We start from the raw sequence: 15,095 nt of genomic DNA on the forward strand, positions 1-15,095 counted from the left end.
CTGTGTGGCTCTGGCCAGGCTTGAGCTCTGCAATCTGGAATCTTTCATGTCTATTCTACATATAAATACACACACACACACACACACACACACACACACACACACACACAATTATGCTGGACAAGGTGGAGTTTAACATTTGAAGGAAGTTAAATTTAAGATTTTTAAAATTTTTGTACTTATTTTTTATTTAAATTAGGAACAAGCTTGTTTTACATGTAAATCCCAATTCCCTCTCCTTCCCCTCCTCCCTTCCCTCCACTATCCCATACAATTTCTGTTCCCCAAGAATGGTAAGGCCTTCCATGGGGGATCTTCAAAGTATGTCATATCATCTGGAGCAGGGCATAGGCCCTCCCCCATGTGTCTAGGCTGAGAGAGTATACCTCTACGTAGAATGAGCTCCCAAAGTTTATTTGTATACTAGGAATAAATACTGATCTACACCCAGAGGTCCCATAGATTTCCCAGGTCTCCTAACTAACAGCCATATTCAGGGGGTCTGGATCAGTACTATGCTGGTTTCCTAGCAATCAGTCTAGGGTCCATGAGTTCCTCCTTGTTCAGGACACCTGTATCTGTGGGTTTCCCCAGCGTAGTCTTGACCCCTTTGCTCATAACTCCTTCTTTCTGGAACTGGATTCCAGGAGTTTGGCGCTTAGCTGTGGGTTATCTTCTTCTGCTTGCATCACCTATGGAATGGAGACCCTAGGAATACATATAAGGTAGTCATTATCTCATTATTGGGGAAGAGCATTTAAAGCAGCTTCTCCACTATTGCCTAGATTGTTAGTTGGGGTCATCCTTGTAGATCTCTAGACATTTCCCTAGGGCCAGATTTATCTTTAAAACTATAATGGCTCCCTCTTTTATGGTATCTCTTTTCTTGCTCTCTTCTATTCTTCCCCTGACTAAATCTTTCTGTTCCCTCATGTTTTCCTCTCCTCTTCTCTTCTCCCCTTCCCTTTCTCCTAACTCTGTATACCTCCCCCCATGCTCACAATTAGATCAGGTGATCTTGTACCTTTCCACTTCTCCAGAGGACCATGTATTCTTGCACACTAACCCTGTGGGCTTCTGTTGACTGCTTGTTACTAGGAGCTTTTAGCTAAACACTTCTCTTCCCCTCCTCCCAGTAAGGCCTGCATCCAAATTCCTGTTTTCCATCTATCCTTTGTCTAAATACTAATTCCTGTTTTTGGCCCACCATTTGCTGGAGGGCCTTGAGAGCATAGGCTCCTTTTTTTTAATTTAAAGTTAAATTAGAAAGAAGGTTGCTTCACATGTCAACTCCAGGTCCCTCTCCCTTTCCCTCCCTTCTTCCCATGCCTTCCTTCCAACCCCCCAATATCCCCTCATTTCCCCAGGGAGGGTGAGGCCCTCCATGGGGGTGTCCATAGTCTGTCCATTTCATCCAGGGCAGGGCCTAGACACTCCCCCAAAGTTGAGGGTGAGAGTGCATCTCACATTGTTGGATGGGAGTCCAAAGTCCATTTGTATACCCAGGATAAATACTGATCTACTGCCCAAGACTCAACATAGGCTTCTGACCTTGGTGTTTTTCCACCATACCTGCCTATGGTATTTAAGGCTCCACCATTGTAATAACAAAGGCCATTCTCCTGGTAAGAATGACCCACTGTCTTTGTCTTCATTTATATCCTTAGCCCTTTGCCTCAGATAATTGTGAAGTATTATAGAGCAGGCTTGCTGCAATGTATGTCCCTCTTAGGGTCCTCCTTGTTTCCTAGCTTCTCTGGTGGTGTGGATTGTAGGCTGGTAATCCTTTGCTCTGTGTCTCAAATCTATACATGAGTGAGTATATACCATGTTTGTCTTTCTGTGACTGGATTACTTCACTCAGGATAGTTTCTTCTAGTGCAATCCATTTGCCTGCAACTGTCAAGATTCCAATTGAAGGCCATCTAGGTTGCTTCCAGGTTCTGGATACTACAAATAATGCTGCTATGAACATAGTGGAACAGATGTCCTTGTTGTATCAATGTGTAATCTTTGGATATATGCCTAAGTGTGGAATTGCTGGATCTTCAAGTAGACAGATTCCCATTTTCCAGAGAAACAACCATACTGATTTCCAAAGTGGCTGTACAAGTTTATACTCCCTCCCATCAACAATGGAGAAACATTCCCCTTTCTCCTCATCCTCTCTAGCATAAACTGTCATTGGTGTTTTGATTTTAGCCATTCTGACATAAAAATATTGTTTCTCAGAGTTGTTTTGATTTACATTTACCTGACAGCTAAGCATGTTGAGCAATTTTTAAGCATCTTTTAGCTATTTTATATTCCTCTATTGAGAATTATATATTGAGTTCTGTACCCCACTTTTTATCTTTTTGGCATTTAAATTAGAAACCAGCTTGCTTCAAATGTCAATCCCAGCTTCCTCTCACTCCCCTCCTCCTCCTGCCCCACCACCGACTCCCTTTGACCCCCACCCAATCCACACTTTGTTCCCCAAGGAGGGTGATGCCCTCCATGGGGGATCTTCAGAGTCTGTCATTTCATGCAGTGCAGGGTCTAGAATATCCCCCATGTGTCCAGGCTGAGAGAGCATCCCTCAATGTGGGATGGGCATACAAAATCCTTTTGTATGCCAGGGCTAAATACTTATCTACTACCCAAGACCCCATAGTTTGACTAGGCCTCCTCAATGAAACCCATATTCAGGGGGTCTGAATCAGTTCCGTGCTGACCTCTCAGCCATCAGTCGGGAGTCCATGAGCTCCCCATTGTTCAGGTCAGCTGCCTCAGTGGGTTTCACCAGCCCAGTTTTGACCACTTTGCTTGTCACTCCTCCCTCTCTATCACTGGGTTCCAGGAGTTGAGTTCAGTGTTTAGCTGTGGGTGTCTGCCTCTGTTTCCATCAGTCACTGGATGAAGGTTCTAGGTCAAGCTCATTATCAAGGAAGGTCATTTAAGGTAGCCTCTGCCCTATTGCTAAGTTTGCCATTTGGTGTCATCCTTGTAGATCTCTGGAAGTCTCACTAGTGCCTGATCCCTCCTCAAACCTATGAATCCCTATATTATGGTATCTCTCATCCTCCTTTCCTGTATTCTTCCCCTGACTCAAATTCCCTTTTCCCCCATGTCCTCCTCTCCCCTCCTCTTCTTCCCCTCTCTTTTATCCAGCACCCTCCCCCTTCCCCCATGCTCCCGATCCACTCAGGAGATCTTGCCCCACTCCCCTTCTCTGTGGTCAGAACTAAATAGAGAATTCTCAATAGAAGAGTCTAAAATGACTGAGAGACTCTTAAGAAAATGCTCAGCATCCTTAGCCATTAGGAAAATGCAAATCAAAACAACTCTGAAATACTATCTTACTCCTGTCAGAATGGCTAAAATCAATAACACCAATGACAGTTTATGCTGGAAAGGATATGGAGAAAGGGGAACACTCCTCCACTGTTGGTGGGAGTGTTAACTTGTAGAGACACTTTGGAAATCAATATGGAGATTCCTCAGGAAAATGGGAATCAGTCTATCTCAAGATTCAGCAATTCCACTCCTAGGGATATACCCAAAGAATGCGCATTGATACAACAGGATATCTGTTTCACTCTGTTCATAGTAGTATTTTTTGTAATAACCAGAAACTGGAAGCAACCTAGATGGCTCTCAACTAAAGAGTGGATAGAGAAAATGTGGTACATTTACACAATGGAATACTACTTATCGGAAAAAAATTAAATATTGAAATTTGCAGGCAAATGATTTACACTAGAAGAAACCATCCTGAGTGAGGTAACCCAGTCACAAAAAGACAAAGATGGTATATACTCACTATATGGATTTTAGACATGGATCAAGGGAGTACCAGCCTACAATTCCACTGCCAGAGAGTCTGGGAAACAGGGAAGACCGAAGAGAGATATTCATTTTACCCTACTTTTTAATTAGACTATTGGGTGTTTTGGTGACTAGCTTATTTAGTTCTTTGTATATTTTAGAAATCAGCCCTCTTCCAGATGTGAGGTTGGTGAATATCTTTCACCATCCTTTGGACTGCCATTTTGTCTTGCTGACTATGTCCTTTGCCTTACAAAAGTGTCTCAGTTTCAGGAGGTCCCATTTATTAATTGTCAATCTCAGTGTCTATGTTACTGGTTTTATATTCAAGAAGCAGTCTCCTGTGCCAATTTGTTTGAATATGTACCTCCTACTTTCTCTTCTAAGACATTCAGTATGGTTAGATTTATGTTGAGGTCTTTGATCCATTTGGACTTAAGTTGTGTGCATGGCAATAGACATGGATCTATCCACAGTCTTCTACATGACCACATCCAGTTATGCCAGCACCATGTGTTGAAGATGCTTTCTTTTTTCCATTGTATAATTTTAGCTTCTTTGTCAAAAATCAGGTGTTCCTAGGTGTGTGGTCCTTATCGGCGTCATCAATTGGATTCTGCTGGTTTACCTGTCTATTTTTTGTGCCAATACCAAGCTGTTTTCAGGACTATTGCTCCATAATAGAGTTTGAAGTCGGGGATGCTGATGCCTCCAGACATTCCTTTATTGCACAAGATTGTTTTGGCTATCCTAGGTCTTTTGTTTTTCTATATAAAGTTGAGTTTCATTCTTTTAAGGTCTGTCCAGAATTGTGCAGGTATTTTGATGGGAATTGCATTGAATCTGTAGATTGCTTCTGGCAAGATTGTGATTTTTACTATGTTGATTCTACCTATTCTAGAGCATTGGAGATCTTCCTATTTTCTGATATTTTCTTTCTTTTAAGACTCAGGACTTAAAGTTCTTGTTAAACAGGTCTTTTAGTTGTTTTGTTACTGTTAACCCAAAGGTATTTTATGTTACTTGTGGCAATTGTATAGGAATATGCTTCTCTGATTTTTTTCTCAGCCCATTTATCATCTATATACTGATAAATTTAAGTTTTTATTGCATGGAAAATACTCAGAACCTTTTGATGTGGATATTTTGAACATTAAGATTTTACATAATAACATTATAAAAAAGAACAAAGAATATAGGCAGTGCATTCACAATTGGTATAGAATAAACACATACATGTACATATATTAGTTTATTCACTTATACACCTACAATTTTCTTAGTGAACTTCAATCATGACAGCTCAAATTAAAGTGACTGTCTTTTCATAATACCACAAAGTTGCAATATCCTAAAAATCCAGTATACTCTTAATATACACACATTTCAGGCCAAAGTACTATTTTCAGTTGTGTGTACCAATTTATTTAACATAATATAAGGAGCAGTATCTGTTCAGTTTCTCTTGTTAATTATACTAATTATCTTTCATTTCAGCTTCCATAATAATTATCAGTTCACATCTAGAGGACAAATGAGAGTGAGAGTACAGTTTAATGATTATAGTCAGCCTAGAAAGAGTAACATAATAATTCACCCAGGAGATGCTCAGAAGTAAGGCACCCTTCCATTTCTAGTTCTACTTTCATTTTAGTGGTTATTCTTTTTTGGAGGGATTCAGAGACAGGGGTCTCTGTGGCTTTGGAGGCTGCCCTGGAACTAGCTCTTGCAGACCAGGTTGGTGTCAAACTTACAGGTATCACCCACCTATGCCACCAATGCCCGACTGTAGTGGATATTCTTGACAATAGTATTATTATAAGAAGCAGTGTAGATGCTTACAAAAATACAGAGAAACTGGTACTGGTGATGCAGTCTTGAATTCCAGCCTCTGAAGTTTAGGTAGAAAGATCCCAAGTTCAATGCCAGCATAGAAAACCTTTTAAGACTCTGTCTCAGAAAGTATAAATGAGGGCTGTGGTCATAGTTAGTGATAGATAGCTTGTTTCACATGCAAGAGGACTTGTTAATCAGCACCACATACACAAGTGAATCACAGGCATATTGAGAAATGACTTTTAAATGCTTACCTTCCCAGGGAGAGGCTGGTAGGTCCTATTTAGGTACATACTTACTGTAATGATTATTTGCTGGCCTAATAGCACTATAGAATTATTTTGGCTATTCGACTTTCTCTAGAAATTTCATTCCCTTCTAATTTAGTTTTATCATGATTTAACCATTGTTGCATTCTTGCAGCTTTCATTCCATAGTAAGATAGCCAAGTATTGTACTAAAATAGGTCATGTGGTTATTTTTGGTTAGTGTATATAAATTTCATGCTTGTAGTATACTATAATATATTGGGTATGTTATGTAAAGTCCCTGTTGTGCTTTCAATATATAATGTGATCTACAAGGCCATGTATCAAATGCCTATTTCCAAAGGGTGGTCCTTTTCTCATGAGCCCTAAGGAATTGGGAGCTGTTTGGCAAAGAGAGATCACTCAGATGAGCCTCTGGTTCCTGCTGATTTCTTTGCTTCCAAAGTGTTGGTCAAATGTTGTGACATTTGTCTGCATCACATATTTTTACTTCCCTGAGTTCTGTGCTGTATTCTCCATTATAATTGAACCCAAACCTCTGAAACTCTGAACCCAAGTAATCCCTTTCCCTTAAGTTGCTCCTGTCAGGTATTTTTAGCCTTTGAAATCCTGAAAGCAGCTATATTCCCTTATTCAAAATGACTTCAGTCCTAAGCATGCTACTGAGCATCTGAGCTCTAGCCACCCACACAAATGCTCCTTCCTTGGTATGATTATCAAATAGATGGTTACTAAAGGCTAAAAAAATGATAATTTATAAAACCACAATGGAACACATCATGCCAATGGACCCTGCTGGGTCCCAGACACCATGGGGTCTCTGTGAGTTGCTGATCAGTCAACAGGTGCATCCTGTTTTCCAGTCCAAGTGCATCCTGTTTTCTAGTCCTGACTTCCTGTCCCCACCTTGCCCCACTGACATCAACAGCTAGCATGAGGAAAACATGATCTCTTCCACCTGGGTTTTTCCTCTGTCCTGTAATACTGTATATACATCTGTTCCCTCTGTATAAGAAGGAGAGAGACCTCTTAGAATTTGAAATACAGGCACACAGGTGTGGCACATACACCCACACATTCTCCTGACAATAAAAGTGCAGGTGCATTTTGTTAGCACAAATGGTTGGACATCTTGTCTTTCATTTCTGGATACCTCGGACTTTGTTCGTGGCACAGACACCACAAGTGGAGGTCCCACCGAGATTGGAAAAGAAAGTGAGAAAGACCTGAACCATTGTCTCTCCATGACTGGTCAACAGGAATTGAAAATAGGTACCAGTTAAAAATCAGGAAAGAAAGGACAGGATCTGTGAAAGAAAAGAAATGAGTTTGGGAAAGAACTAGATTGGGAAAGAAGCAAGATTGGGAAAGAAATGAGAAAGGAGACTTGGGAAGGAAAGAAATTGAAAACAGGTTGATTTAAATCTTTTGCCTAATCCACAAAGATCAGAAAAGAAAGGAGAACCTGAGAGATCACCCTCAAAGGCTGGCCAGCAAGTAAGGTTATGAGGGTGTACTAGAAAAGGGTACCAAGTTAGGGGTACCAGGTTAAATCTTCAGTCCTTCATCCAACACCAAGTTCAGGAAAGATAGGGGAACCTGAGAGATTGCCCTCAGTTGGAGGGTAGATTGAGTAAATCTCAAGGCTTTTGCCTGAGGGATCATCCTCAGTTGGAGGGTGAATTGACTGAAAATGGGTGAATTGAAAATGGATAACAGTTAGTAAACAAGGTACGGTATTAAGTGAAAGAAAAGGAAAAGATGAAAGCATATGGAATGGAAAATAAACAGAGTCTGGATACTGTGTGCTTTTGTATTGTCTTTAAATTGTTTAAAGGAAGGAACAAAAACTGCTAAAAGACGTTTGATTATCAGTGTTGCTAAATTAATCCAACTTATATATTTTGAAAATGCTTTGACTTCTTAATTTAAATATAATAACAGGTTACTTGGGACAAGAATTTCTGCTTTTATTCTCACAGAAAGTAAAATTATATGGATTCCTTCCAGACTAGTATGGTTTGATGAAGCAAAACCACCTGAAGAAGTAGCCCAGGTGTCCCTACATCTAAAACAGCAGAGATGATGCAGCCTTGCATACCACAAAAACAAGGACTTCAACAGGTTACTGTTTTTTTGACATGATCCTCATGGTATTTCAGTGCCCCCTTACAGTAGGTAGTAGTTTGGAAAGAATGACACCCACATTCCCAAATATTGCTTATAAATGTTTGTTTTCACTTATACAGGGTTGATTACTGATACAAATTTAAGGTCAATTTTGTGAGTCATCTCTAAAAAATTTTGGCCAAAAGCCTGGCCTCTCCACCCTGCATCTACAGAATTACAAGGAGTGTGTACTGCTGTAACCCCTGAGTGCTTCATCAAATGGAGGGATCATGAGGGGCACACAGGACTTTTTCAACCTTTTGTTTTAATTTAAGGATTGGCTGGAGCTGTTCTGTCACAAAGGCTTTCAATTAAGGAACTTTTATTTCAACAAACTAGTCATGACCTAGGGAAAAAGGATGACTGAAAGATGTATGTATGTTCTGTGTGTATGGTGTGGCCACATCGGTATGTATGAGAAGTGATATGAATGTGCGCATGTTGACAAAAGGAACTGCTTGAATGCCTTGGATAAGATTAAAAGGGTACCTAAATTGCTTTGTATATGGTTAAGAAGCTACCTAAATTGCTTTTAGATATAGCCAAAAGAGCATCTAGCCAGTCAGTGTCTTAGAAGGAAAGGTTGGTAATTTGAGTCCTCAGAGCCAGTTAATGGAAAAATAACAGAAACCTGTAGCATGACCCAAGAGCAAAGGGATGACTCTATAGAATTTAGCAGAAGAAAGGATACAGGTATTCTCCTAAAATTTTATGGTTGGAAAAAGAAATGTCAAAGTTTTGATCTAAGGTTGACTTTAGTTTAATGGGTTACAGTTGTTTTACTCTTCTGTCCTCCCACATCAGCAACAGGCTACTTTACTTTCGAATCTTTTATGCGCTCATTGCAGTAGTACTTTTAACTTCCTTTAAAATATGTCTTTTTGAATTTGAAAATGTGTAACTGTTTATCACATATAACTGGTGAAAGTCTCAGCTTTCAACATGCCGTCCTCACCATGCTTAATTACTTAGTTTTAATTTAAAGTGAAGAACATGTGACTCTTTCACTTGAACAATTCAAGACAACTACAAGATTATTAATTAATATACTTTAAATAGTGATATATATCAGAGAATACGTAGGCTGAAAAGAGGAAAATAGATGAACAGGTGACTGCTCAGTGAAGTAGTTAAAACACACACAATATTTACCAGTTGTGGTCACCATTTTATAGAGGCACCACTAAATGGCACCTTATAATGATTACAATAGTAGCATGAAAGATATGTTTTACAGATTACCATGCAAAATAATTAAGTTTTAAATATTGAAATTCAAAACTGACATGAACCCACAAAGTGAGATCATTCTGTTGAACAAATGGCACTAGTGGGTTTGGTTGAATGAGAGCCACCTTAAACTCTTTAAACAATTCACTGCGAAGCACAAATAATCAAAATGAAATAACAGTAACATATAAATAGATATGAGTAAGTAAAGGCAAGGGAAAAAACCTATACTGCTAACATGTCCAATTGACTCACTGGTTTGAGCTTATCTCACTTACAAGTTCTTTGAGCTGATGCTGGAGTCAATATGTGGCAATTTACAAAACCCCATGGCTAACTTATATGAGAATTTCTGTGGGACTTAAGACAGAAAGTGAACACTCTAAAAACTTGGGAGTTCAGGCAATCAGTACTGAGGAATGTGGCTGATGAAAACAGAAAATACAGGACTTCCCAAACCCTGAAGTGTCCTAGTGCCAGGTGGACACATTAACTGGCAGAGAAAAAAATTCATAGAGGTTTTCAGTCAGTGTGGTATTAAAAATACATAAAGAAATGTCTCCAGAAAAAGAGCTTAGTGTGTGTAAAGGAATAAATATGATCAAATAAACACCTAGGACTGTTGCATAATAGAGCTATTTTTCGGGAACTACTTCAAATACGACCGCTTAGATATTCATCAGATTCACTTTGTATACTTTTCCTTACTTTAGAAATGCTTTAATGTGCCAGCATATATAAAACAGCAAAGTACATAAAAGTTTAAGTAGTAAAGTAAGAGGAAAATGAATACTGAAGCAGGGAAAGTTAATTTTTTTAATACATGCTTTAAAATGCTATCTACTCCCTGGACAAGGGCCATAAAATTGAACTTGCTAGCATCCAGTCAAGTATAGACAGCAGCATTAGCTACTTAACTTGCATAGCCTGTGGTATAAAGCTTGTTTCTAGGAAGAAATACAAATAAATATTTGTTTGTGACTCCCTGTGGGGATTTCTTCATAAGTTCTCTTAGAGAACAAATTGTAACTGTAGACAATGGCCTTATAGTGTGCACAGCGATATATATCATTGGATTGCTCCATACAAAACCCTTCAGCAAGCCTTAATATGGCTATGTCAAAGTGAAAGGGACAATAAAACTCGCTCTGCACGAGAAGCTCCCTAATGTATTGGTTTCATACTGAAATTATTTTAAGGAAAAAAAGCCATATTTTTCGTCACTTTTTCATCATTTTCTTTCACAAGAGTTTGGTGGATATTGAGTAACACTTTCCCAACTGTCCCATGAGAACATAAATATGATAAAATGTGAGCAAATTGAAACTCCTAGCAAGTATATTTAAACTTTGATAAAAAAGTACTACTTCACTCTTAAGTAAATAAGGAAAGTGCATTTAAACAATGTTGATTAAAGTTACATACTATAACTGTGTGACATAGCTGTTATTTCACAGTAATGTTTACTTACATAATGCTGTAATCACTGTGAAATCTCCAGATGAGAGTGAAAGGTCTAAGAGCAGGGACCACAGATGGCTCACCCATCATAGGTCAGAGGCAAGACAGACACTTACAGCCTGCCACAAGCACTCAAGTCTTAGATGGAACACTAGCCTATAAATTCAGGCTTAGGTTAGATACAAGAGCAGCATACTTTCCAGTTATTAATAGAATTATTCCAGGCATAGTGGTACACACCATTAAACCTAATATTTGGGAGGCAGAGTTAGGCAGACCTCTGTGAGTTCCAGGCTAGCCTGGTCTACAAATTGAGTGCCAAGACAGCATGACTGTTATACCAAGAAACTGTTCCTCAAAAAACAAAACAGCAAATAAACAAAAGAAACTTAAAATAGTTTAAGAAGATTAAAAATGCTTATCTTGGGGGACGATCTGATAAGAGTTGGAGGAGGTGAAAGTCTATGCTCAATCAAATTGTATGGAATACTTAAGGAAATTAATAAAAAGATTGTTTTACATAGCCCATCTGTTCCAAAAGAAATACATAAAATTTGAGAATGCAAATAATTATATTATGTCTATTTACTTGAACATTAAATTGTAAATGTTTAGTTAAGTGTCAAAATACAGAGATAGTTTATTTCTTTTTAGTTTTTGGTTCATTTGTTTCATTTATTTATTTATTTTATTATTATGAACAAGGTCCCGAGGATCTCTGCAATCACTTTCTTCCTTTTTTTTAAACTTCAATTTATTATGTTTGAATCCTGCATGTTTGAGGAATGTCCTTTTGCTTTATAGACTGGAAAGAGTAAATCTTCCAGGTGATAATTCATAAAGGTATAGCACCCCCTAAACAAATGAATCCACTAATTGAAATGTGGACAGCTGTGCAGTTCATACTCTGGAGCAGTTGACTTTTTTCACCAAAGAGTAGATATTACTGTGAAAAATGGAAGATACAGGAATATATGAGCTCCTCCCCATCATACACAGTCACCATTTTCTTCATACACAATGTTTTCTAGTATATGGACCTCATGATTACACATTCTCCATGAAAAATCCTTGGATCTTGTTGGAACACAGTCTAAGATTGGAGGTGTGTGAGAAGTCTGAGTGTTTGAGAGAAAACAAGATATGAATCTTGTGACTTCTGTTTGTTCAGAACCGAGAATTGTCGCAGAAAAAGTTTGTGGGCTCCTCCCAGGTATACCAGAAATGTATATATTTACTTGAGCTGTTATTCTTGTGCATCTGGAAAAGCATGTTTTTGCCATGTTTGTCTTGTCTTTGTGATTGCAGACTTTACTCAGGCAGCTCTTCTTAACCCTTCAGAGTATAAATTGTCTGATGCTCAGAAAAAAGGTGATCATTGCATGAGATTTTAGCACACATCATTTTTATATACTTCTCCTTACTTTTGTATACTTCTCCTTACTTTAGAAATGCTTTAATGTGGCAGCATATATAAAATACCAAAGTACATAAAAGTTTAAACAACTCCCAGTTTCACTCTGCTAGCTAGATTGATAATCATGTGACAACGCCAATTAGGACCCTGATGTTGGCTGTGAGATAAGAGTAGTAACCTCCATGGGAGGAGATGAGTGAGCATAATGGGCCTGAAATCAGGGAAGGATTTGCCTTAAACTTAGCATGTACATAGTTTCTTCAAAAAAGAGGAGTGCAAGTATCAAAATCACAACCATTAAATTGCATGTATAAGAGCAAAGGAAAAACACCCTGGCCTTGACTTGACTCAGGACAGGGATTAAAATCTCATAAATCCCTTAGCTTGCTCCAGAGTCAGGCTGAAGAATTCCACCAGTCCCCGAGCATAGAATCTCACCAATCCCTGAAGTCTCTGAGCACAAAATTCTACCAATCCCTGAACGTTGAATTCCACTAATCCCTGAGTTTGACCCAGAATCAGAACACAAAGAAACACCAATCACAAGTGATGTCCTTCTGTGTTTATGTAAATAAAGCACTATTGGCCAGTAGGGAAGCAAGATAGGTGGGACTAGGAGTCTAGAAGGATTCTGGGAAATGTAGTGAAGTGGGTCATCACCGGGTGATCTCCTGGGAGGAACAGATGCATCAGGAGTGTGTCCTAGGAAAGATAAGTCCTTATGAAATATATGTTCGTAATTATGGGTCAATAATTAAATCAGAGCTAGCTGATAACAAACCAAGCAAATGGCCAATGGCTTCATAATGAATATAGTGTCTTGTGTGTTATTTGGGGGCCCAAGAAGCTGGCGGGAAGAGTACACTTTACATAATGGCACCTGGACTTGGGTCATGAATTTCTACTTAGCAAAAGCTTAAAAAAGGATTTTACAATCAGAAGAATAGAGAGAAGCACAGCTTCTTGGTAGCAGCATTTTCTCAAGCGGGCTCTATTTTGCTAGAGACAAGCTGAAATACACTTGGTTATAAATGCAGCTAAATTAATCTAACATATATTTTAAAAATTATTTGACTCCTGAATTTAAATGTAATGACAGGTTACTTGGGATAGAAGTTTTTGTTTCTGTTTCCTCAGAAAATGGAAAGCTGTAAATTCCTTCCAGGCTTCTGTGGTTTGATGAAGCAAGACCTCCTGAAGCAATGTCCCGGTCAGTGCAGCATTTGAAACAGCAGGGATCATACAGCCATACAGACCACAAAAATAAGGATATAGTAAGGTTTCTGTGTGTTGTCATGATCCCCATGGTATGGAGAGTGCCCCCATCCAGCAGGAAGCAGTTTGGAATGACAATGCTCAAATTCCCAAACATTGTTTAAATGTTTGTTTTCATTTATAGAGGGTTGGTTATAAATGGAAATGATCACAGTCAATCTCTTTCTAAAGGTAAAAAAGGAAATATGATATAGTAATGAAGACTTTGTATTGGTATGAATTGTCATTTATTGATAAAAATTTAAGGTCAATTTTGTGATATGTATATTTATCCTCTTGTTTAGATATTGTGTTTATACAGCTCTTTTAAAAATGTAATGTGTAATTAAGTACAGATTATGGATAGTTACCTAAAATAGTCAAAACTTATAGCATGGTTTCTTAGGTCTTCTAGATACACAGAGATATATTTGAGATAGATAGTCTTCAAACCTTTCAAAGACCTTAAGAAAATGGCATTTAAAATGGTGTAAAGTTTTTCTTGATAATGAAACATGTCTGTTCCTGGCATCAACAATTACATCTGAGAGAAAGATGGGCATCAAAGAAACTCATTATGGAGTTTGCATTAAACATGGAAAAATTAGCCATTTGGGCAAGAAACTGCTCTTGCCTGTACTGTTTGACTGTTGCTGTATAAACTTGACAAGCAAGATCCACAGGAAAGTGTTTGCTGAACTTGGATAGTCCTACAGGGTTCTGCTTCATGGAAGAATCTGCCAGACTTTCTGCAGGACACAGAAAAATGACTGACAAACTGCCAATGCAGGGAGACTGTCTAAATTTCTTGCTTTGCTGAGAAGTCTTCCAGACACACTGTGGCCTATGGGCTGAAGATGGATGCCCCAATGTTACAGAGTAACTTTGGGTGACTATCCAGATAGCGAGATGTCTCTATCAATTCTAGTGTTTATATATTATCCTTTTGTGGTCTTTGATGGAGTTGAAGACATATAGTTATAGTTATAGTTCTCCTTAGGTATGATAAAGGATAAACTACATGTAAGAATTTAGATTCACAAAGATAGGATAGGTGATATTTTCTTTGAATCTTTCCAAATGTTAATAGACTAAATATTGTAACTATAGTTTTTACTTAATAGCTGTTCTATTATATATGATTTGGCTATGTTAAAGTTAGAAACTTTCTTTTTATTTAGACAGAAAGAGGAGATGATGGGGTAATTCATTCTGTATATATGTAAATAAAGCACTGTTGGCCAATAGGGAAGCAAGATAGGTGAGTCTAGGAATCTAGAAGGTTTCTGGGAAATGTAGTGAAGAGGTTCATCACCATGTGGAATGGACGCGTCATGAGTGTGTCCTCATAAAATCCTTGCAAAACATATATTAGTAATTATGGGTCAATAATTAAGTCAGAGCTAGCTGATGGGAAACCAAGCAAATGGCCAACAGATTCATAATTAATATAGTATGTTGGGTGTTATTTGGGGAGCCAAGTGGCTGGTGGGAAGAGTTCACATTACACACAAGCCACCCTGTTAGTTCCACCCACTCGAAGAAACTCTATATATGCTCTGTACCTCGTTCAGTTTGCTGCTGCTTCCTAGAGGCAGCCACCCTCCTGGATTTTTCCTTCCCAATAAATCTGTTGAGTTAGGTTTGTT

This window comes from Mesocricetus auratus, unplaced genomic scaffold, assembly GCF_017639785.1.
Source record: "Mesocricetus auratus isolate SY011 unplaced genomic scaffold, BCM_Maur_2.0 Super-Scaffold_100029, whole genome shotgun sequence".
Classification (NCBI taxonomy): Eukaryota; Metazoa; Chordata; class Mammalia; order Rodentia; family Cricetidae; genus Mesocricetus; species Mesocricetus auratus.